The sequence below is a fragment of the Rutidosis leptorrhynchoides genome, chromosome 3 (genome assembly GCF_046630445.1).
Source record: "Rutidosis leptorrhynchoides isolate AG116_Rl617_1_P2 chromosome 3, CSIRO_AGI_Rlap_v1, whole genome shotgun sequence".
Taxonomy (NCBI): Eukaryota; Viridiplantae; Streptophyta; class Magnoliopsida; order Asterales; family Asteraceae; genus Rutidosis; species Rutidosis leptorrhynchoides.
This window is the reverse complement of record NC_092335.1, coordinates 609,917,111-609,940,015: the sequence shown is the minus strand read 5'-3', so window position 1 is coordinate 609,940,015 and position 22,905 is coordinate 609,917,111. Positions and strand designations below refer to the sequence as shown.

Here is a 22,905-nt window from a genome sequence, read left to right as displayed (position 1 = left end):
AATAGTATTTGCAAATAAGACGAAGTAAGTAGGTATAGTTTATTGAATGTTGGATCATATTTACAAGTGTGGTTGCTAAAGAGGACTTAGTAGAATTAAGATCGAACTAGAACTGAGTTAGGTGTTTACTTTCAAGACTTTTTGCGGTTTTGATAGTCTTAGATTGTAAAATCTATTAGTTGGGGGATATAGCGGAGATTTAAAATATGTTGGATTTTTTATAGCGGTTTTGCGGTTTTGACTTTTTGCGGAGTATAAGTTAATCTGACCCAACCTTTTTAACCGTACTAAGAACTTATGGAGGATTTTTTATAAAATATGTTGATATATCACATAGATTAATAGAGAAATCAGACTTTTTCACACCAAAGTTTACGATATAATATGTCTGGCCTTTTTTGATTTGGACGTTGAGCATATCCACAAGTCATATGGTAGGAAAAGCATATTCCGATTGATGTGGACTTGGTAGGAAAAAAAAATATTTTAGTGAAATGCTCAATAATAATATTTGGTTCTCTATTCTTTTGCAGCATTGCTTGAGGCCAGGTTGCATCTCCAATTGATGAATATTCAAAATCGACTTTCGAAACTGACAAATGCTATCTAATGGACTGTGGTGCAGAGGTGTTTATTTGGGTGGGTCGAGCAACACAAGTGGACGATCGAAAAGCTGCCACACAAGCTGCTGAGGTATAACATAGTATTTCATTTTAAAATGTTCTTCTTTTGATCGCTTACTGATCTTACCGTTAACCATTTATAGGAGTTTATCACGAGTAATTAAATATTAGTTTTCAAATGTTTATAATTTTTTACTACAATTTACAAATTTTGATTCTTCCCTTTATCTCTGAGAATTACAACTAATTCTATGTAGGTCATGAATCACTTACCATGGAGATGAAAACGTCATTTGGTCTATATGACAATATACTAATGATTTCAAAGGTGATCCTTATATTCCGAAGGAGTTGGCACACTCTATTTGGAAAATTTCTGTTCACAATAACTAATTACATATCCTTTCACCAGATTGTAGTTTTGTGGTACTTACCATGTGGTTTTGGCGTTGTCTGGTGCCTGCTATAGTTTTTGCGGTACTTATACTCTTACACAGTTCAACAACAATGTTTCTCTTTGATCATGGATTGGTACATCTATCTTCTATCTATCTATACTATATAATAGAGATTAATTAATGTTACATCATGAAGCTTTCTACTCAAAGATGCTATAAATTTTTTATCTGCACTATTACTTTGAGGATGGTTGTTCCTGGTAATGGTAAATTAAGTTAATACGGTGAAGCCTTATATATTAGTAAAATAGATTATAGATGACAATATTTGATTCCCCTGCTCCTTTACAATATAGATTATAGTAAAATACAAAATATTATTAATATGCTTATTCGATTATGAATATTGTATATCATAGTGTAAATTGTTTTTTGTTGAAGTGATTCATGCCGTGCGCATTTGGTACACTTTGTACAGTTTTCAACCAGTTTGACAGCTTGCAACTCGGTTTTGATTTGGTCTCTGAGTGACCTGTGGCCCTTATTAACCCACATCGTTCGTTTTGCCTCTCATATTTGTGTGGAATACTTGCAAGTTATAGAGTTAAGTGTGTTTCTTTGCAAGTAATTAACCCATTGTATGTTTACAAGAATTGCAATTTTTTTTTATTTACCTAGATTTTCGATCCGCTTTTTAGGAACCGACTAATCCCAGGGCGACTACTTGCTTTGCAGATAGCCCGGAGTCAGCGCGGGTGAACCTCTGTGGCCACAAGCATTAAGATTTGATGTCGTATATATTAGTAATCAGCTTCTAAGAAGGTAAATTGACCATCATCGCTTTTTTTGATATTGAATTTTTGTTTCTTATGCATTTTACACTCATTTATCAATATACAATTTGCATGCTATTAAGAATATTTTTAGTAACCTGTTTATAGAGACAATTCTATCTCAGTTTTTGACTCATTTAGTAACCTGCCGATAAACAAACTTTGAGTATTAACTTTGATCCATTCACTTTGACCCACTATTTATCCCCTTCAGTTATAATGAGTTTAGCAACATCACTTTGGCACATAACTTTCTAGACCACAACCTTCAGTACATTTGACTTATTTGCTATACAAATATTTTTTTTAGGGCATTACGTTTTATTATTGTACATAATAATAATTTTATAATCCAAACTGGGTCGGAAACGGGTCAATTATACAATTATATGTGACAAGATGGTCAGAACGGGTCAATTTTATGCGCGGGTTGGAATAATCCAGACCGAATAGTTGACCCACTTCCACTTTTTGTTTATTTTATGCATGATTAGCGTAAACATGATCAAAACAATTTAGGAGGTTGTGTGCGTCAAACTAAACTATGGGTGACTTTAAACCCGTTTGATCCGTTAATAAGTAATCAGGTCAAAGTAATCACCATTGCATACCGTAATCAATTTGCTACACTAGGGACCAAAATGATGCTTACTGCACGATATTATTTTCTTTAGGGCCGCATCTATCCAAACAGAAAAGAACGAGTTTTTGCTCTTTTTCAGCCGATGGTAGTTTTTAAGGTACTTCTTTATTTTTATATGTTTTTCCCGAAAACTAACAGTAAGTTACAGTAACTAAAACGAGTTTTGTGTTATCAGGGTGGACTAATCTTCTGTTATAAAAGCCACATTGCTGAACAAGGAATTACCCGATGAAACCTGCAGTCCGGATAACGCTGCAGTTATTCGAATATTGGGAACAACAGTACACAATAATAAAGTAGTAAAGTGTTATTGTTGTACATTTCGACAAACTAATAACATTTTTGCATTTTTTATTACATAAAGTCCAATGCTTACAACAACAACAACAACAAAACCCAATACCACATGAGTGGTGTATGGGGGAGGTGAGATGTAGACAATCCTTCCCCTATCCGAGAATAAAGACAAGTCATTTCTCCACCCAGAGTGAAACCCTCTCAAGAGTAGAGAAAGTCATCTCTCTCTTTATTCGACGGATAAAGAGATTGCTTCCGAGAGGACCTCCGGCCTTTAAGTAGGAAAAAGTTTTTTTTTTTAAAAAAATATATTAAAAATACAAAATAAAAATAATAATAGACGCCATGAAAAATGGTAGAATCAAAATTTCCATGGGTTTTAAATCCTGCCTGGAATTTAATCTAGGCTCTAAGAGTCAGTTAAGTCGCCAATAAATCGACGATTGTTGTCGACAACAACAACAACAATACCCAATCCCGCATATGCTTATTTCATTAATAAAGTCCAATGCTTATTTCATTAATAATTTGTTTCATGATTGTTAATGTATATTGCAAAAAATCGGTGATGATCTTAACGATTTTGAATACTACATTTTTGAGCTACCGTGCAACGCACGGGCTCTTAAATCTAGTAACATATATGTCACAAACATCAGTAAGTAATTAAGGTACGATTAATCAAAATGTAGCTGTAACGAAATAAATTATAGAAACCACAACATATTGGAACACCTCATATTTGTCAGGTATTATTTTATTGTTGTGGGTTTTATTTAACTTAACATTTGTTAGGAAATAGGACCAAAAATGTAAGAAAAATGATCCTGATTGCAAAGTTTTATGTTGAACATGGTAGAATATATAAATATGGCTTATTTCTCTTTTAATAAAATCTGGACAACACTTCTTCATTTCCAAAATGCTGAAAAGAAATTAAAAGTGTGTGTGTGGAGAGAAGTGGCAATTTGAGCAAATCCAACAAGATACCAAAATTTCTTTCATGCAAGTTGATCTATAGGTGTAATCAACATCTCACACACTAGTTAGAACTATTGGAGTCTTAGGTGTTTGTTTTTTAAGATATTTTTATTTGAAGATTGTGGACCATGTCTGTAAAGAAGATGTGGTCTGTATGTTGAATACTGAAGACTGTTTGTTTTTATGTCTGCAAAATAACTTAATCTTGTCTGCACCACATAGAAGCACATTTCTAAGTTTGCGAGATTGCAAATAGAATAAGACATTATTTTATCTTATGTCTTCAGAAAAACAAACAGTCTGCAGTAAAAACGTCTGCGAGTGCAGAAATAAGACATAATAAGGTCTGCAGACTGAAAAACAAACGACACCTTAGATTCTTCCTTATTCATCTCCAATTTGGGGATTGGGAGTTTTTGTTACCTAAGACTTAAGGTATTCGAATTATGTTTTTAAATTCGAATTTGTGAATTTATTTGGTATAAACCCAAATTTGATTTTTGAATGTTAGGGTTTATGGGTTAAAAGTTGGTAGCGATGATAAACTTGTAAAAGTAGAGATTCTTAGTTAGTAACTTGTATGTTAAAGTTTGAAATTCTAATTATGAGCATGTTTGGCTAAGAAACTTTGTATAAGTGAGTTAAAAGAAACTTTGTAAGATTGTGGGTTGGAAAGATTTATGAATATCAGTCTTGAAATTAGTCAAAATGATGTAAGAATGAGTTTTGCAGGTCAAAATGGTAAACCTTAAGTGTAGTTGGTCTTAATAGACTAAATGTGGACAAATTGTGATGTTTTTATGTATGTGATAGTGTACCCCACCTCTGGCCCGTTTACCAGCTTCGGAGTTTGCTTCGGAGGATCTGGCCACAATATATAGAGCGAAGGAAAACTTTAGCTACAGTGAACGAGGTCCTAGAATCAGAGCAACAATAGTGATCTTAGAGCCCATAAAACCTCGGTCAATTACAAAGTCAAGCTAGCGAAACTATTCCTAGCTCAGTGCACGCCTGTTCCACAAAGGAAAGGGACAAGCTTACTTTCCTCTGTAGGTTTACTAAAAGGGAAAGTCAACTAGTGATCTAAAATCATTGGGAACTAGCGAGCTGGTATAGGAAGCCGCTCCATCCCACTTATAAATAGAATAGAATGCAGGAAACATTCCACATTCAAGAAATACACACATAATAACACAATCATGTTATATCATTTGCTTCGGTGGCGTAAAACAATCCTCTGATTGTTACCTTCGGGGAATCGCCAACGAACAAAACCAAAATCATAATCACTCAACCTCAATCTCCGTGACTTGCATATCCCCATATCAATACTAATAGCTAGTTATTGTACAAACAATTGGCGCCATCAGTGGGACTCACATCTTATTCATTTTTTTGAGAAAGAACCGACGCCATGGCGGACTCCAGTCACATACCTCCGGGTTTCACACGACCCAGAATCACACAAACCTCAGATTCAACACAGCTAGAGTTCTCAGCTGTAGGGACCTTGACCAGGTCACCAGCCACTCCCGCCATATTCGTCTCAACGAACCCCCATGGCTCGAATTCCGCAGAACCACCGCCGTTGATAGATAAGACCTTTGTCTTGAATAATTACGATCATATCAAATCGGTGATAAAGAGTTTAAGGGACACGGGGATCTTACAAAGTAGAAGGGTGCTAATATACGAAAGCGATGATTATGATGAGGAGATGGAAATGGAACCTCCAAATCAAAATTCACAGCCTAGGAACCCACCAGCAAACCCGTCAGCAGAAGCTATCACTCGAACAAGGGAAACCCCCAGCATATCTCAGGTAACCCTAACTATACCTACTGCACCCCTCTACACTTGTAATGCGTCAGCTCCGACTGTGTCCATAGCACCCCAGGCACCAAATATGCATGTACCACCTCCTCACCCGAGCTGGGGTAGCTTCGGGCAACCAAACCAATATGTATGGGCCCAAGGAAACTCTCATGTCACTCCCAACATACCTTGTGTAGAAACAACCCCTGTGAGCAACCAACCAAATGCTTCGGCACCACCAGTAACCAGCCACGCATACTTCCAAAATTGGAACCATCCACCACAACAAATGACCACCACCTGGATATATCCTCCTAACCAGGGGTGGAATGTGTTGCGCCCAAGGTCACCAGATACTACCCCTGATCGCGGCCAACAACCTCTGGATAAATCAAAAAACCCCGTTTGTGCCCTACATCCAAAACTGTGCATTCCCCGATGGAATGAAAATACCCGCACACCTAATTTACTACGAAGGAAAAGATGATCCAGATGATTTCCTTAGTATATTCGAGGGTGCAGCACTGATGTGTGCAGCGGTGTATACGAAATACTATTATTTTTACTACGAAATAATATACGATATGATACAAGTTTTAATTAATTTACGGATGGGATATACCTAAACCTTGCTACAATACTTATAGGCAGTGTACCTAATCGTAGAGTAGTGTAATTTTTAGTAAGTCCGGTTCGTTCCACAGGGAGCTAGTGATACGTACTATATTTTTATAAACTATATTTGTATAAAATATATATAATTATATAAGTAGTAATATTATAAAAGGGGGTTTTTACCATTTAATGACCGGTTTGTCGATTTTAAATAAAGCGTAAAGATAAATGACGATAATTAAAATGCGTAAAATAAATAACAATATTTAAAATGACAATAAATAAATGACAGTAAATAAAAGTACGATGAGATATAAAATAATACAATTATGCTTATTTAAACTTCCGAAACCATGATGATTGACGTTTTAATTTTAATTTATTACTCTGAGTTAATTGTCCTTTGTCCTGGATTATTTGAAACCTATTTGGTTTTTGTCCGTAATAGTTCATCGGTCATAATTATAAAATGCTCGTCAAATTAACCTTATTCCCGAAGTCAAATATTTCAACTAATTAGGGATTCGAACTGTAACAAGGTTTTAATACTTTGTTTAATGATTACACCAGGTTATTTACTGCGTATAATCCAACGTTTTAATACTTTGTTAACAATTACACCAATTACCCTTGAATGTAATCCACCACTGTTTTAATGAGATATGAATATTAATTTACCCACTTGATCAGTTTGAATAATCAATTACCCAACCCGAATAATTAATTAAATGATTGTAACAGATGTCGTATAAATGTCACTAAATAGGACATACATAATCATTTTAATAATTATTAGATTAACTAATTTGAAGATAGGTTCTACAGATTCTAATGAGTTGTCATTCGATTAGATAATACCCCTCATCTATTAATAGTCAATAGTCCAATGTCCACAAGTGTCGGTCTTTTGTCCAAACCCCAATTATGGTACAAAATCCAATAACCCCGTCTTAATATTTAGTCCAACATCATGATTACTTCAGCTCAAATAAGCATAATAATAACTTAGTTACGAGACATTAATTTAAAAAGGAAGAACATAGCTTACAGTGGTGATTAATCGCGTAGCGTTACACGGACAGAGTTCTGACTTAAAACCCGTAAAATATTTCTTACAATAACCCAACTAAACCATAATTTGTTATTAATCTTAAATTAAAATTATAGTTATAATTATAAATAAATATAAATATAAACTGAGAAAGGAAAAGAAAAAGGGTGCATGAATCGAGCAGAATTCGTTGGCTTTTATAGGCGTGTTTTTACTGTTGCAGCTCCGCGATCATGGTACATTTGTGCCTCACAGCTCCGCGATTGCGGAGCTCCTGGTTGCAGCTCATTTGTTGATTTAAAAGGTGGGCTGCTGAATATTATAATATATATATATATATATATATATATATATATATATATATATATATATATATATATATATATATAATTATTTATATATTATATTATATTTTTGTGCATAGTTGACTTGTACTTTTAGCTCCATTGAGTCGTACGTTGATAGTTGGTTTGTGTCTCGGTTTCGGATTTTCGAACGTCTTTTTGTACGCATAAATATCTTGTATTTTACGTTTTGCGGCTTGTATTCTTGTCATTTTTAAACGTTATTCATCAATAAATTGAACAACTTGGATTGTATCTTGTACATTTGAGCTTTTTGGTCATTTGCGTCTTCAAATCTTCATTTTCGTCTTTCGTCTTCGCACTTATTTATTTAAATGAATATTACTTGGAATTAGAACAATTGCAACTAAAAACTTCACATATTGGAAGGATATTGCGCCTAAATATATGTTCATTTGGAGCACTATCAAATATCCCCACACTTGAACGTTGCTTGTCCTCAAGCAATACAGAATTTGAAATTAAATCACACTTCACTCGAATCACTTTTTTATTTTCACACTTTATACATCAGTGATTTTGATACGGCGGTATAAACAATGATAGTAACAATGTGGTTTACAGTCCCACATGACTATGAAAATTTAGATCCTTTAAGGAAATTGGATCTTTATGAAAACATTTGATCTTTTGAAAATTAAATCTAGCTTTTACCCTAGATAAGTTTTTCGGAATAACCCTTCACCAGTGTTTGCAAATTATTTTTGTGGGTTGTGTGGGTTTTAGATTTTAAAATTTTAGCTCAAAACTTGCGGTTTTGTGTCACCCACTTGCTAACCTTGTATTAGGAAAGCAACACGTCCAGTATACTTGCTCCGTATATTACCTTTCGGTAAACTACCGTCCGATTGTAAAGGAAAGCGATGAACAAGCAACTGTTAAAGCAATGTCTAATGACATGCAGATGTTCATGGTCCACAACGTGTCGGATGCAATTACTATCCTTTGTAGGAGAAATAGTAAAGATTACCCTATAATTTTTCGGTCTGGCACAAGGTCCTGTCTTCGACCATGCTATGCAACCACCGTTCTTACGGTTGACACCCGATTTGGTTCAGGTGACCTAATGAATTCTGATGAAATCGTAGGACTTTACGTTCAATGGTAATGAACGCAATGAAAATAGGTTTTCAGAAAAACAAATTGGTTTTAATTTGATCAAAATATTTTCTCGTTCAAGCTCGAGTTTAGAAATCATCGAATTCTATGAGTTTGTAATTCTCAATCTTTAAGGTCAATCTCAAGGATTGAGTAATATTATGCTTAAAAGCTGATTTTTAATCTTTTAAGGAGATTATCCTTTCTGGGGGTCTGATTCAGTAGTCTTATCAAGCTAATTTACACGGCACCCTCCCCATTTTACGAGACAGATTCTCTCATGGTTAGGATAAGTTTAACCACTTGGCGACCCTGTTTAATGCTGAGGTCCGTGGATTTCCTGCTGATTTTAGAGATGACTTTTCTAGATTTTTCGTCAACCTACAGCTGGTCTGGACGACAACTTCTTGACCTAAATCAAGAAGCGTGTGTCTTTTTCTGAAGACTTTACTTCATTTTAATGATGGAATTGATTCATCATGTAGATCCATCTTTTCTTCCATTTATATTACAGTAATTCGGGTAAAACTGATTAGTATCGTCAAAAACAAAAGTACCTTCAATTATTTGTACAAAAATATGTGATATGTGATTTAAATAACTTGGTAAATTCTTCCCACACTTAGCTTTTATTTATTTCTTTCTTTGCCTTTTTATTCTCCTTTATTCCATTTTAAATGAATTCTAACGTTTTGGGTTGTTTCTCAATTTATGTCCTTTCTGAGGCAACAATAATTTCGGTATTATCACCTAGTTTTATCGTTCATAAATATGTATAAACATGATTTTGAATTCATTTAATTGAAAATTTTTCAAATTTTCACAAAATTTGGCAATTAAACTAAGTGTAAACCCAAGAGAATTTATAACCCTTCCCCACACTTGAGATCATGCAATGCCCTCATTTGCTTGAAATCAGACTATAATTATAAATTCATGAGGATGATTAGTGTAGAAAAGTGATTAAAAATATCGAGTTTACAAACATATTATTTTATATCACATTTGATATTTTGCGTCTTGTCGTCAAAATTAGTAGCTTTTGCTGAACTTTAATGTCAGTCTTTGAAAATGCGCTGTTTTACCCTGTTTTGTACATAAGATAAACTACAAACATATATATATATATATATATGTATATATATATATATATATATATATATATATATATATATATATATATATATATATATATATATATATAAAACCTTTATTTATTAAAACAATTTAAATGAATAATTTTTTAAAATTTTGTTTCCTTTTACTTTAGGTAGTTTCAGTACGTTTACCTAGTCCGTCCCTCGACAAAATTTTAAAATTTGTCGTTTTTAAAGCGATTGTTTTAAAAGCAAAGATTTTTGGGTTTTTTTAATTTTTTTGGTATACTTTAGATCATTAATATTATAAATAATGATAACACAATTTTTTGCCCCGCCATCGGGTAAAGCAATTTCGGTTCCATGACCTAGTCTTTAACTTACGACGAATTTTAGAAATCATTTTTTTAAACATAATGAAATAAAGTAATTATTTTTTTTTAAATTCACACAAAACTTAAATTTAAAAATGCATATAAATTTCATATAAAACTTATAAAACAAAAAATTTAGAATGGGGGGAGAAACTAGTTCTTTAGTGTCTGCTAGCGGAAAAGACCAATCGGATTCCATTCTCGAAACTACACGAGAACAGAACAACTAACTTTAGACAGCATTTTCTTTTTAGAACATTTGAATCTCCCCACACTTAGGTAGCTGTGGTGTCGAAATTGTGATTAACTTCATTGTCAATTTCTCTTGGACCATAATCAACTTGCATATCTGTGACTTTTGTTTTAAGCCATTGGTCGGATTCCTGTGTAATATCCACAAATTCAACTAGTTTCGCCTTTTCTTTAGGCGATAGATTGGATACTAACCGGTTACATAACTTAAAGTTCCCCTTGGTTCTAGTATCGTGAATCCGTAATAAGTTTCTTCATTGAACTGTTCATAATGGGGTCATTTAATTTTGTATCAACAACGGGGTTCTTTGTTATCAGGTCATCATTAGGTGTTACTTCATTTTTCCCACACTTAGGCGTTTTATTATTGTTAAGCACTACAATTGGAGTTGGTAAAACAATATAGTTTTTACCAATCATCTTAATTGGTTCAACGGTTTTGGTTGGTGGAGATTTAGACTTTCGAATCACAAAGGTGATCGACTTTTCACCATTACTAAGTGTCATTCTACCCTTTCTTACATCAAATAATGCCTCGGTGGACGCTAAGAATGGTCGACCTAAAATTAGAGGAACGTTTGAGTCCTCTTCTATGTCAATGACAATAAATTTGACTAGAAAGGTTAAATTACCTACTTTAACGGGTAGGTTGTCGGCAATTCTAACTGGGTGCTTAATAGTTTGATCAAAGAGTCGAACACTCATCTCCGTTGGACTTAACTCACCTACTCCTAATCTCTTATATGATGAAAGAGGCATAACACTCACACTCGCACCTAAATCTGTAGTGCATCATACATGACACAATCACTAAGTAGACAAGGAACAATAAATTCACCCGGATCACCCAACCTGGGTGAAATTTTTAGTGGAACTGTCTTCACCGGGTTTATTTTTACGGTTTTTATTTCTTGTACTTTCTTATTCTTCTTCTTCTTTCCAGAGGTATCGCAAACTTTATTACCTATTACTTGCTCATACTTAACTCCTTTTCTTGGAAACGGGATGGGTAGTCTGTATGGTGCCACCACTGGCTTTACATACTCGGGTGGTGGTGGTGGTGGTGGTGTAACTTCTTCATTGTTACTCACATCGAAAACCTTCCCATCTTCTGATGATGGTTTTTCAGAATTTGTTGACACCATATTAACATTCTCATTCCGAGGATTTACTTCAGTAATACTCGGTAGCTTTCCTTGTTCCCTCTCACTCATCATGCTAGCAAGAGTACCTACGTGTTTTTCTAGATTCAAAATGGAAGCTTGTTGAGTTCTAAATGACTGATCAAACCTCTCATTCATTTGGGTTTGAGATGTAATAAATTGTGTTTGAGATTCCATTAGCTTTGCCATCATTTCTTCCATATTTGGCTTTTTCTCTTCGGTTTGTTGTGGTGGTTTATACAAGCTAGATCTTTGTTGATTGAAAATGTTGTTTTGAGTTGGTTGGTTATTCGGACCTTGTTGGTTATATGAGTTATTGTTGGGTCCATTTGGATTGTAAAGAATGTTTTGATTTCGATTGAAGTTTGGCATTGGCGGTTGATAATTATTTTGATAATTATTTTCCGGCCTTTGGTTCATGTAGGAAACATTCTCACGTTGTTCCATCGTTTGTTCAATGTGACAATCTTTCGTTAAGTGTGGTCCACCGCATTGCTCACAACTGATTCGTATTGCGTGAATAGCTTTATTCATCTTTTCCATTCGTCTCTCGAAAGCATCTATTTTTGCGGAAACGGAATCAAAGTCATGGCTAGAATCGGCTCTAGCCGCTTTAGATGAACGAAAAATATCTTTTTCCTGGTGCCACTCATGTGAGTGGGAGGCTGTGTTATCAATAATTTTGTGAGCTTCAGTTGCGGTTTTCTTCATAATGGAACCACCAGCTGCTGTGTCGATGTCTTTTCGTGTAGCAACGTCGACACCTTGGTAGAATATTTGTACTATTTGATAAGTGTCTAAACCTTGGTAGAATATTTGTACTATTTTATAAGTGTCTAAACCGTGCTGAGGACATCCTCTTAACAACTTTCCGAATCTTGTCCACGCCTCATATAATGTTTCATTTGGCTTTTGCGTGAACGTACCAATTTCTCCTTGAAGTCTCACGGCTTTAGATGCCGGAAAGAATCTTTTAAGAAATTTCTCAATTAAAACATCCCATGTGTCAATCGCTCATTTAGGTAACGATTCTAACCAATCCTTGGCTTCTCCCTTTAAAGTCCAGGGAAACAACATGAGATAGATCTGTTCATCCACAACTTCTCTGATTTTGAATAGAGTACAGATCCTATTAAAGGTTTGAAGATGTTCGTTTGGATCTTCTTTTGGCGTACCACTATATTGGCATTGATTAGTTACCATGTGTAGGATTTGTCCTTTGATTTCATAATCTGGCGCATTGATGTCTGGTTTAATAATGGCGTGACCTTGGCCCGTGCGTGTGGCTCTCATTCGGTCTTCCATACTTAGAGGTTCCGTTATTTCCATATTTGAATTTGTTGAATACGAATCACTAGAGGATTTTGATTTAGCGATTTGTAGTTCAGGAGGAATGATTAGTGGTTCAGGATCTTAGAATTGTCCTTGAATATCCTCAGGGTTCTCAATTGTGAGGTCGGGTTCAAAAAATGGATTATCGAAAATTTGAATTTGAATACTTGGTCGACTTGATGATGATTCTAAAGAAAAATCAACGGCGACAATATTGGCTAGATGTCTCGATCGGGTTACAGGTGGTGAACGTATGAAAGGTGGTGAACGTTTTGCTCGGTGCATTCATTGAATATCCTATTAGTTATAAAGATAAAAATTATTAAAGTTATCAAATTAATAGACTTTTCTGCTTTTGCCCACGTTTCGAATAGCCAAAAGATGCAGGCAGGGAGCCTGGATCCTTTAAGTCGGAAAATCCACAACTCAGCCACTAACAAATCCAACTATTACTACGAAGCAGAAAATTTGGATGTCTATCAATTTAATCGCTTAAAATAATTTTTCGTCGAATTTTTAAAGAAAATAAAGGAAACTCTATGTCCTAAAAACTAAGCGTAGAAACGAAAAAGAAAAAGAGCGTCGAAAAACGTCGAAAAATAAAAATAAGAAAGAAAAAGGTCGAACTTAAAAGTCTAAAAACTAAATCAAAAAAGTTGCGACTAAAGGTATTAAAGCTTAAAATGAATTCTATATCAAAATGGCAATAACTGAAAAGGCAATAAAATAAATAAACGGCGTCGCAAAATTCTAAAGCGCCTAAATCTTAATCTAAAGAAAAATCACTTAAGGGATTTTACGGTAAAGCCTAAAAATCTAGAAATATAAAATAACTACGGCAAATACTAAGTTAAAACTAATTACGAACGATAAAAATACAAATTACAAATTAAACTAATAAAGATACAAAAGTTAAAAATAAAACTAAAGTTATAAAAAAATATTATTTTTATAAAAATATTATTCTATATATTTAATAATAATTATTATACTTAATAATATTAATTAAAACTAAAATTAAAAATAAGATAAACTAATTAATATTTAATTAAACCCTAATTATAATTAATAATTAATAATAATTAAATTATAACCCTAATTTCGTAATAAATGCAGGCTGAGGTTTGACCTGTCAGAGAAGCTCCGCGAGTGCGGTTTGTTGATACCAGAGGTGCTCCGCGAGTGCGGAGTTAGGCAAATTCAGAATTCGTGCAGGCCAAAATTGCAGGTTCGGCGTAATTTTTTTCTATTTTAAACTCTATTTCTGATTTTAATTTATATAAAATATAATTTAAATAAAACTTATATTTTAAAAATTACTTATTAGTTTTATAACTAAAAAAAATAAACTTTTTAATTTCGTACTTAGAAATATAGATATATATTTTTCTTTTTTATGTTTTTATATTTTTTAAAAACTTATATATTTTTACAAAAATAGCTTAAAAACTTATTTTTTATATATATATATAGCGTTTCGCTTTTTGTTCCCCGACAGCGGCGCCAAAAACTTGATGTGTGCAGTGGTGTATACGAAATACTATTATTTTTACTACGAAATAATATACGATATGATACAAGTTTTAATTAATTTACGGATGGGATATACCTAAACCTTGCTACAACACTTATAGGCAGTGTACCTAATCGTAGAGTAGTGTAGTTTTTAGTAAGTCCGGTTCGTTCCACAGGGAGCTTGTGATACGTACTATATTTTTATAAACTATATTTGTATAAAATATATATAATTATATAAGTAGTAATATTATAAAAGGGGGTTTTTACCGTTTAATGACCGGTTTGTCGATTTTAAATAAAGCGTAAAGATAAATGACGATAATTAAAATGCGTAAAATAAATAACAATATTTAAAATGACAATAAATAAATGACAGTAAATAAAAGTACGATGAGATATAAAATAACACAATTATGCTTATTTAAACTTCCGTAACCATGATGTTTGACGTTTTAATTTTAATTTATTACTCTGGGTTAATTGTCCTTTGTCCTGGATTATTTGAAACCTATTTGGTTTTTGTCCATAATAGTTCATCGGTCATAATTATAAAATGCTCGTCAAATTAACCTTATTCCCGAAGTGAAATATTTCAACTAATTAGGGATTCGAAATGTAACAAGGTTTTAATACTTTGTTTAATGATTACACCAGGTTATCGACTGCGTATAATCCAAGGTTTTAATACTTTTTTAACAATTACACCAATTACCCTAGAATGTAATCCACCCTTGTTTTAATGAGATATGAATATTAATTTACCCACTTGATCAGTTTGAATAATCAATTATCCAACCCGAATAATTAATTAAATGATTGTAACAGATGTCGTATAAACGTCACTAAATAGGACATACATAATCATTTTAATAATTATTAGATTAACTAATCTGAAGATAGGTTCGACAGATTCTAATGAGTTGTCATTCAATTAGACAATACCCCCATCTATTAATAGTCAGTAGTTTAATGTCCACAAGTATCGGTCTTTTGTCCAAACCCCAATTATGGTACAAAATCCAATAACCCCGTCTTAATATTTAGTCCAACATCATGATTACTTCAGCTCAAATAAGTATAATAATAACTTAGTTACGAGACATTAATTTAAAAAGGAAGAACATAGCTTACAGTGGTGATTAATCGCGTAGCGTTACACGGACAGAGTTCTGACTTAAAACCCGTAAAATATTTCTTACAATAACCCAACTAAACCATAATTTATTATTAATCTTAAATTAAAATTATAATTATAATTATAAATATAAATATAAACTGAGAAAGGAAAAGAAAAAGGGTGCATGAATCCAGCAGAATTCGTTGGCTTTTATAGGTGTGTTTTTACTGTTGCAGCTCCGCGATCATGGTACATTTGTGCCTCACCGCTCCGCGATTGTGGAGCTCCTGATTCCAGCTCATTTGTTGATTTAAAAAGTGGGCTGCTGAATATTATAATATATATATATATATATATATATATATATATATATATATATATATATAATTATTTATATATTATATTCTTGTGCATAGTTGACTTGTACTTTTAGTTCCGTTGAGTCGTACGTTGATAGTTCGTTCATGTCTCGGTTCTGGATTTTTGAACGTCTTTTCGTACGCTTAGATATCTTGTATTTTGCCTTTCGTGGCTTGTACTCTTGTCATTTTTAAACGTTATTCATCAATAAATTGAACCACTTGGATTGTATCTTGTACATTTGAGCTTTTTGGTCATTTGCGTCTTCAAATCTTCATTTTCGTCTTTCGTCTTCGCACTTATTTATTTAAACGAATATTACTTGGAATTAGAACAATTACAACTAAAAACTTTACATATTGGAAGGATATTGCGCCTAAATATATGTTCATTTGGAGGACTATCTAGCACAAATGGGTAAATGGGACATACACATGTCACGCATTCTCTTACAAGTTAAAGGGGGATGCCAGGGTCTGGTTTGACTCTCTACCAAAAGACTCTGTAGCTAGCTTCGATTACCTAAAACGACAATTTAGGTCTAAGTTTAGTCTGCAAAAGCGACACAAAAAGAATCATGTGGCCGCTCATGGGATAAAGCAAAAAGATAGCGAAGGTTCTAGAGCCTTCCTCACTAGGTATACCAACGAAACTCAACAAATTCCCAACCTACCAGAATACCAAAGAATATCTGGGTTGCTTTATGGATCTATGGTCATGTGACGACCCGGAAATTTCCGACCAAATTTGAACTTTGATCTTTATATGTTTCCGACACGATAAGCAAAGTTTGTTAAGTTAAATCTCAAGAATTTTAAACTATGTTCATACATTCATTTAACCTCGACCAAATTTTAACGATTCACGAACCATTAAATGAACGTATATAATTATGTATGTATATATATATTATAACTTGAAAACGTCAATAAAGTATTAAACGTATAATACTTTACATGAACGTATTTGTTTCAAAATATATTTATCAACGGAATTAAAAGATAATATTAAATGATTGATTTATCAGATACATTGTATGATCACGAGTCTCTGTTGAGAGGTCCACTTGGATTTAGGAAACCTTTTCTTTTTAACGATATTCGAAATAATTGGTAAAGTGAATTTCAAGTAAGAACAAAAGTGTCAATTAACACGAACTAGACAAGAGTTAGTGGAGATTCCTGTTTGATCTTCAATTTATGTTTTACAATATTTTCCTCGTGATCTCTATAAGATAACTATTTTAACTTTTGTATTATTTATGAAATCTGGATAACTTAGAAATTAGATATCAACGTTTCACTTTAAAATGAATTCATACGTTTATCTAACCTTTAAACCTTATCTTACGCTTCACCAACAAACTGTAATTTAAAAGCTTGAAATCTATTTTGAGTATAAATTTTTTTTTATGTTTTATAATATAACGATCTCCATTTTAACTTTTTAATAAAATGATTATTATTATATATATATATATATATATATATATATATATATATATATATATATATATATATATATATATATATATATATATATATATATATATATATATATAGTTTTAGAAAACAAAGTTATCATATTTGATTTAAATGTATAAAAACTGTAACGACCCGGAAATTTTTGACCAAATTTAAACTTAATCTTTATATGATTTGGATACGATAAGCAAAGTATGAAATGTTGAGTCTATAAAATTTTGGAACGATGTTCATATATTCAATTGACCTTCGACTGCTCTCGACGATTCAAGAACAATTAATTGTAAATAGATATGTGTGTATGTATATATAAATAATAATTCGAAATATAATTTGAAGTATTATATGTTGTTGTTATTAAAAATTAATAAACTAAAAATAGGATATTATAATAATTATTATTTAAAATATATCTCTATATATAAATAATGTATATTAAAAAAAATATTAAATGATTGTAATACTCGTTTGTTGTTTCGATTGATATTAAGCAAGTTAAATTCAAACTTAGGTAATTTTAAAATAAATGGTGATACGAAAATGAGTTCTATAAATTTTAGACTTATTAAAAATGTATTTAGGAACTATTTGATAAGTTTTAGAACTTTTTATATTTCACCCATAAATGAGAGGGACAGTTGATGTAATTTTTAATTAATAAATTAAGGATCGAATTTTATACCATAATGCCCAAAATAAATAAATATAGTTAATCTAAAAATTTGGAATTTTTAAGGAGACATTTATCTGCCACTGATTAACAACAGACCTCAATATATTATCCCTAATAAACTGTCGGTAGATAAATTTAAAAGTTAAGGCTGCTGAACTATTGGATTTACTATTGATTGAGCACGTTTATGTTTTCTATGAATGTTAATTATTATTATAAGATCAAATAATTGATCCGTGAATTATAAAGGGATCCCACTGCTTTTTACTTTCTTAACTTAATCAACTTGTATATTGTATGCATATATATTCATGAAACATATATCACCATCACTTAATTTTTTTTCTTCTCTCTGCATAACCATCATGCCAAACACCCTCCAAAAACAAACCACCATTTTCGTGAACTTTCTTCTCCACAACTATCTTCACCAAACAAACATGGTTCACAACCACCTTATTCGATCGACCTCTGGCTCACTACTGCAACCATCCTTCACCTTCAAACCAACTACAACCACTCTCTCTCTATACTTCTCCCTCTCCCCTTCTTATTCGAGGAATCATCACCACCACACACCACCGTAAATCTCCTACTGCGACTGTTAGAAGTCACCCAAACACCACCTTCAGCCACCACTGTATTGTTCTGTTTAGCTTGGAAACAACCCTCATCAACACCCTTTTCAACCATAGACCTTGATCATCCTTTGTAACTAACGACAACCATCACCATAGTAAACTGTTACTGCAAGTTACGGTACAGCCACCAACGAACCAAACCAAACCAAACCATGGAACCATATATTTATCGCTGCTACTGCATTATACTGTTTCTATCTATTTCGAAAGGCAAACCAAGCTACTCCTGCTTGTTTCTATGTTTGAACTGGAGACATACTGTGACAACCCGGAAATTTTCAACCAAATTTAAACTTTAATCTTTATATGTTTCCGACACGATAAGCAATATTTGTTAAGTTAAATTGCAAGAATTTTAAACTATGTTCATACATTCATTCAACCTCGACCATGTTCCAACGATTCACGAACCATTAAACGAATATGATTATATATGTATATGTGTATATATATTATAACTTGAAACATAAACAAAATATTAGATTAAATACTTTATATGATTGTATCTGTTTCAAAATATTTATCAATGGAATTAGAAGATAAGATCAAATGATTGAATTATCAGATATATTGAATTATGATTACAAGTCTCTGTTGAAAGGCCCACGTTGATTTGAGAAATCTTTCCGTTTTAACAATATTCGGAAAATGGTAAAGTGATTTATAAATAAGAACAAATTGTCAATCATTGAGAACTAGACAAAGGATAGTGGAAGATTGAATCTCATAAAGACTCGATTGATCTATTTAGTTTCAAACGTACAAAAACGTTTTCAGTTTAAAAAGAACTTTATTATTAAAACGTATATAACTTTTATAAATATCTAGAACCACTTTTGACAACTCATTACTTAACTAGTATGATAAAGATAACGATATTTATATTTTATTTTATTAAATATATAACGATTTAAATTAATATTATATATATTTATACGCGTATTATACGTACATAGTTTTATACTTTTACTATACTTAAACTTTACCTTTACTTTATTTTTACTTTACTTTAACTTTAATAACTCACTTTAATAATTCATACTTTAATAATTCACTTTAATAATTCATACTTTAATAATTCACTTTAATAATTCATACTTTAATAATTCACTTTAATAATTCATACTTTAATAATTCACTTTAATAATTCAAAAATCTATTATAAATAGAATTCAATAGGTTTCATTATTTCATAGAAACTTGAAAATATTTTTCTCTAAACTCTCTCAATCGATTTACATATATATATATTTACTCCGTATTATTTCAAGATATTATTAGTATACATAAAATATTACGACGGAGTGCTGTCCGAGTGATTTCGAAATTGTTTTTCGAGTAGGATAGGATTAAGGAAATTATGGGTTATAGCTATGGAGGTGATTGAGTATGGTTCATGGGTATGCTCGTGAGGTCAATATAGTGTTTATCATTTCTGTTGCGTTTACGTACCTTTTCTGCAATATTGAATCTCAGTATTGATATGTGAGTACTCATAATTTAATTTTTACATACTAATAGTGTATCCCTGACTAGTGCTCGAGTATATAGGATTATGCATGCTTGTACTTTTGATATTGCCATTAGATAGGTTATGTTGATTCCTGAATTAATTACATATACGATTGAGATAAGGTATAAGATATGCATGTCGTTGGAAAGCTAGCAAAAAATAGTTGAATTTTGGTTTAAGAATCACTTGAATCCAAGTAACGGTTAGAAAGTTATGAAATAAACAAATTGCATAATTAATTTCGTAATTAAAATTGCTGATGATAATTAGTGAACTAATTTTCTGGGTTATAAAAAGTGGTTATTTGGATTCTACTCGTCGAGTAGATGAATTTTCATATAAAGCACGTCTCGTTTCGTTGAACGGTTGTCAAGTTATGGACAAAAGAAGTTTTGCAAATTTTGATGAAATGTCGAAACGGGAACTGAAATTCTCGCTGATCTGCGTTGTTTCATATATAAAAAAAAATACCACTGAATTCTTTGCTGTAAGGTCTAACAAACGACTCTGGCCGTTTGTCAATTCGAGTCTCGACGATTTTTCTAAAAATCATCAAAGTTGACGGTTTGGTCACATTTTAAAATTCTAAAAAGAGCTGAAACTTTTTTATTTAAAAATGTCAGTTTTGTATCACTTTTCATGGTCGGCCTGATATGTGTTTACTCTTGCCAAAAATCATGTTATATCTTTGCGGTAACGAGAATTTGCAGGCTTTGACCGTTTGTCAATACAAGTTTTGATGAATTTTCTAAAAATCTCCAAAGTAGGCTACTCGGTCACTTTTGTAAATTTATTAAAGCTGAAAAATTAACTTTGAAACGCCGAAAACGCGTTGGCAACTACGAGTTGTCTAGGTTTAGTTTACTTCTGTAATATTTATGCTTAATCTTTTTGGTAATGTGTAACTTTTATCTTTGGCCGTTTATCAATCGGAGTTCCGATAATTTTTCTAAAAATAGCTGAAGTGGCCCGTTTAGTCATGTTTGATCGAAAATCATTTTTGTATAAGTTATTATATATTTGCATGCGACCTCATTTTTACTTTGACCTTTGACTTTTGACTTTAATCTTTGACTTTTGACTTTGAACTTTGACTTTTCCTGTTAACTTTTCAGTTAACTTTTTGTGTTGATTTTCTCTATAAAAAAAAAAAACCTAAAATACTATTTTATGATTATGAAACCATTTGTGTTACGTTGTTTCACACGTCACCTTTTACTAGAATCTTAATTGAGCATGAGTAATATAACATGTTACTATACTGTAGAGTCAGACTCGAGCTATAGGATAGGATTACACTATCACCTGACCTAAATTGCTATACAAATATTGACCAACATATAAATATATATAATTAATATAGGTTCGTGAATCCGAGGCCAACCTTGCACTTGTTCAATGACGTTATATGTATTTTTACTACGAAATACAGTATGGTGAGTTTCATTTGCCTTTTTACCCTTTATATTTTTGGGCTGAGAATACATGCGCAATTTTTATAAATGTTTTACGAAATAGACACAAGTAATCGAAACTACATTATATGGTTGAATTATCGAAATCGAATATGCCCCTTTTTATTAAGTCTGGTAATCTAAGAATTAGGGAACAGACACCCTAATTGACGCGAATCCTAAAGATAGATCTATTGGGCCTAACAAACCCCATCCAAAGTACCGGATGCTTTAGTACTTCGAAATTTATATCATGTCCGAAGGAGGATCCCAGAATGATAGGGGATATTCTTATATGTATCTAGTTAATGTCGGTTACCAGGTGTTCACCATATGAATGATTATTTTTGTCTCTATGCATGAGACGTATATTTATGAGAACTGGAAATGAAATTCTTGTGGTCTATTAAAATGATGGAAATAAATGATTATGATAAACTAATGAACTCACCAACCTTTTGGTTGACACTTTAAAGCATGTTTATTCTCAGGTGTTAAAGAAATCTTCCGCTGTGCATTTGCTCATTTTAAAGATATTACTTGGAGTCATTCATGGCATATTTCAAAAGACGTTGCATTCAAGTCGTTGAGTTCAATAGAGATTATTATTAAGTAAATGACAGATTAGGTCATTTATAGTTGAATCTTATGAAATGGTATGCATGTCTGTCAATTTTCGATGTAAAGAGAGTTTATCTTTTAAAAACGAATGCAATGTCTGAAAAATGTATCATATAGAGGTTAAATACCTCGCGATGTAATCAACTATTGAGAATCGTTTATAATGTATATGAACGGGTCCTTTCAGTTGGTATCAGAGCGGTGGTCTTAGCGAACCAGGTCTACATTAGTGTGTCTAACTGATAAGTCGTTAGGATGCATTAGTGAGTCTGGACTTCGACCGTGTCTGCATGTCAAAAGTTTTGCTTATCATTTCAAGTCGGAAATCATCTGCTTATCATCCATAGGAAATTACCTGCTTATTATTATTAGTCTAGATACGTCTTGCTACATTAATTGCATGAGTAGTGTATAGACAAAATTCATATCTTAGCGTATCTGCTAAATCATATCTTATCGTATCTGTTACTTTAAACTTTGCCTGACATACCCCGCAAATTCCTCTGTAATCTATGAAATCTTTTGATCTCTATATATAGATATCCTATGTAAATAGAATACTACCCGATAGCGGAAAAATCATTTTA

The 22,905-nt window shown here is 32.3% G+C and overlaps 1 long non-coding RNA gene across 6 annotated transcripts; it reads left to right on the top strand.

The window, feature by feature from the left end:
- The first annotated feature begins 374 nt into the window (after nucleotides 1–374).
- LOC139898869 (uncharacterized) lies at nucleotides 375–2,860 on the top strand. Of its 6 annotated transcripts, XR_011777172.1 has the most exons (6): nucleotides 375–434; nucleotides 534–693; nucleotides 1,036–1,154; nucleotides 1,463–1,843; nucleotides 2,529–2,594; nucleotides 2,673–2,860. It is a non-coding gene; the product is annotated as an uncharacterized lncRNA (long non-coding RNA). The 6 variants fall into 6 exon arrangements; XR_011777174.1 differs by lacking the exon at nucleotides 375–434 and having other exon boundaries at nucleotides 468–693; nucleotides 1,036–1,100; XR_011777171.1 differs by lacking the exon at nucleotides 375–434 and having other exon boundaries at nucleotides 468–693.
- The last annotated feature ends 20,045 nt before the right edge of the window (nucleotides 2,861–22,905 follow it).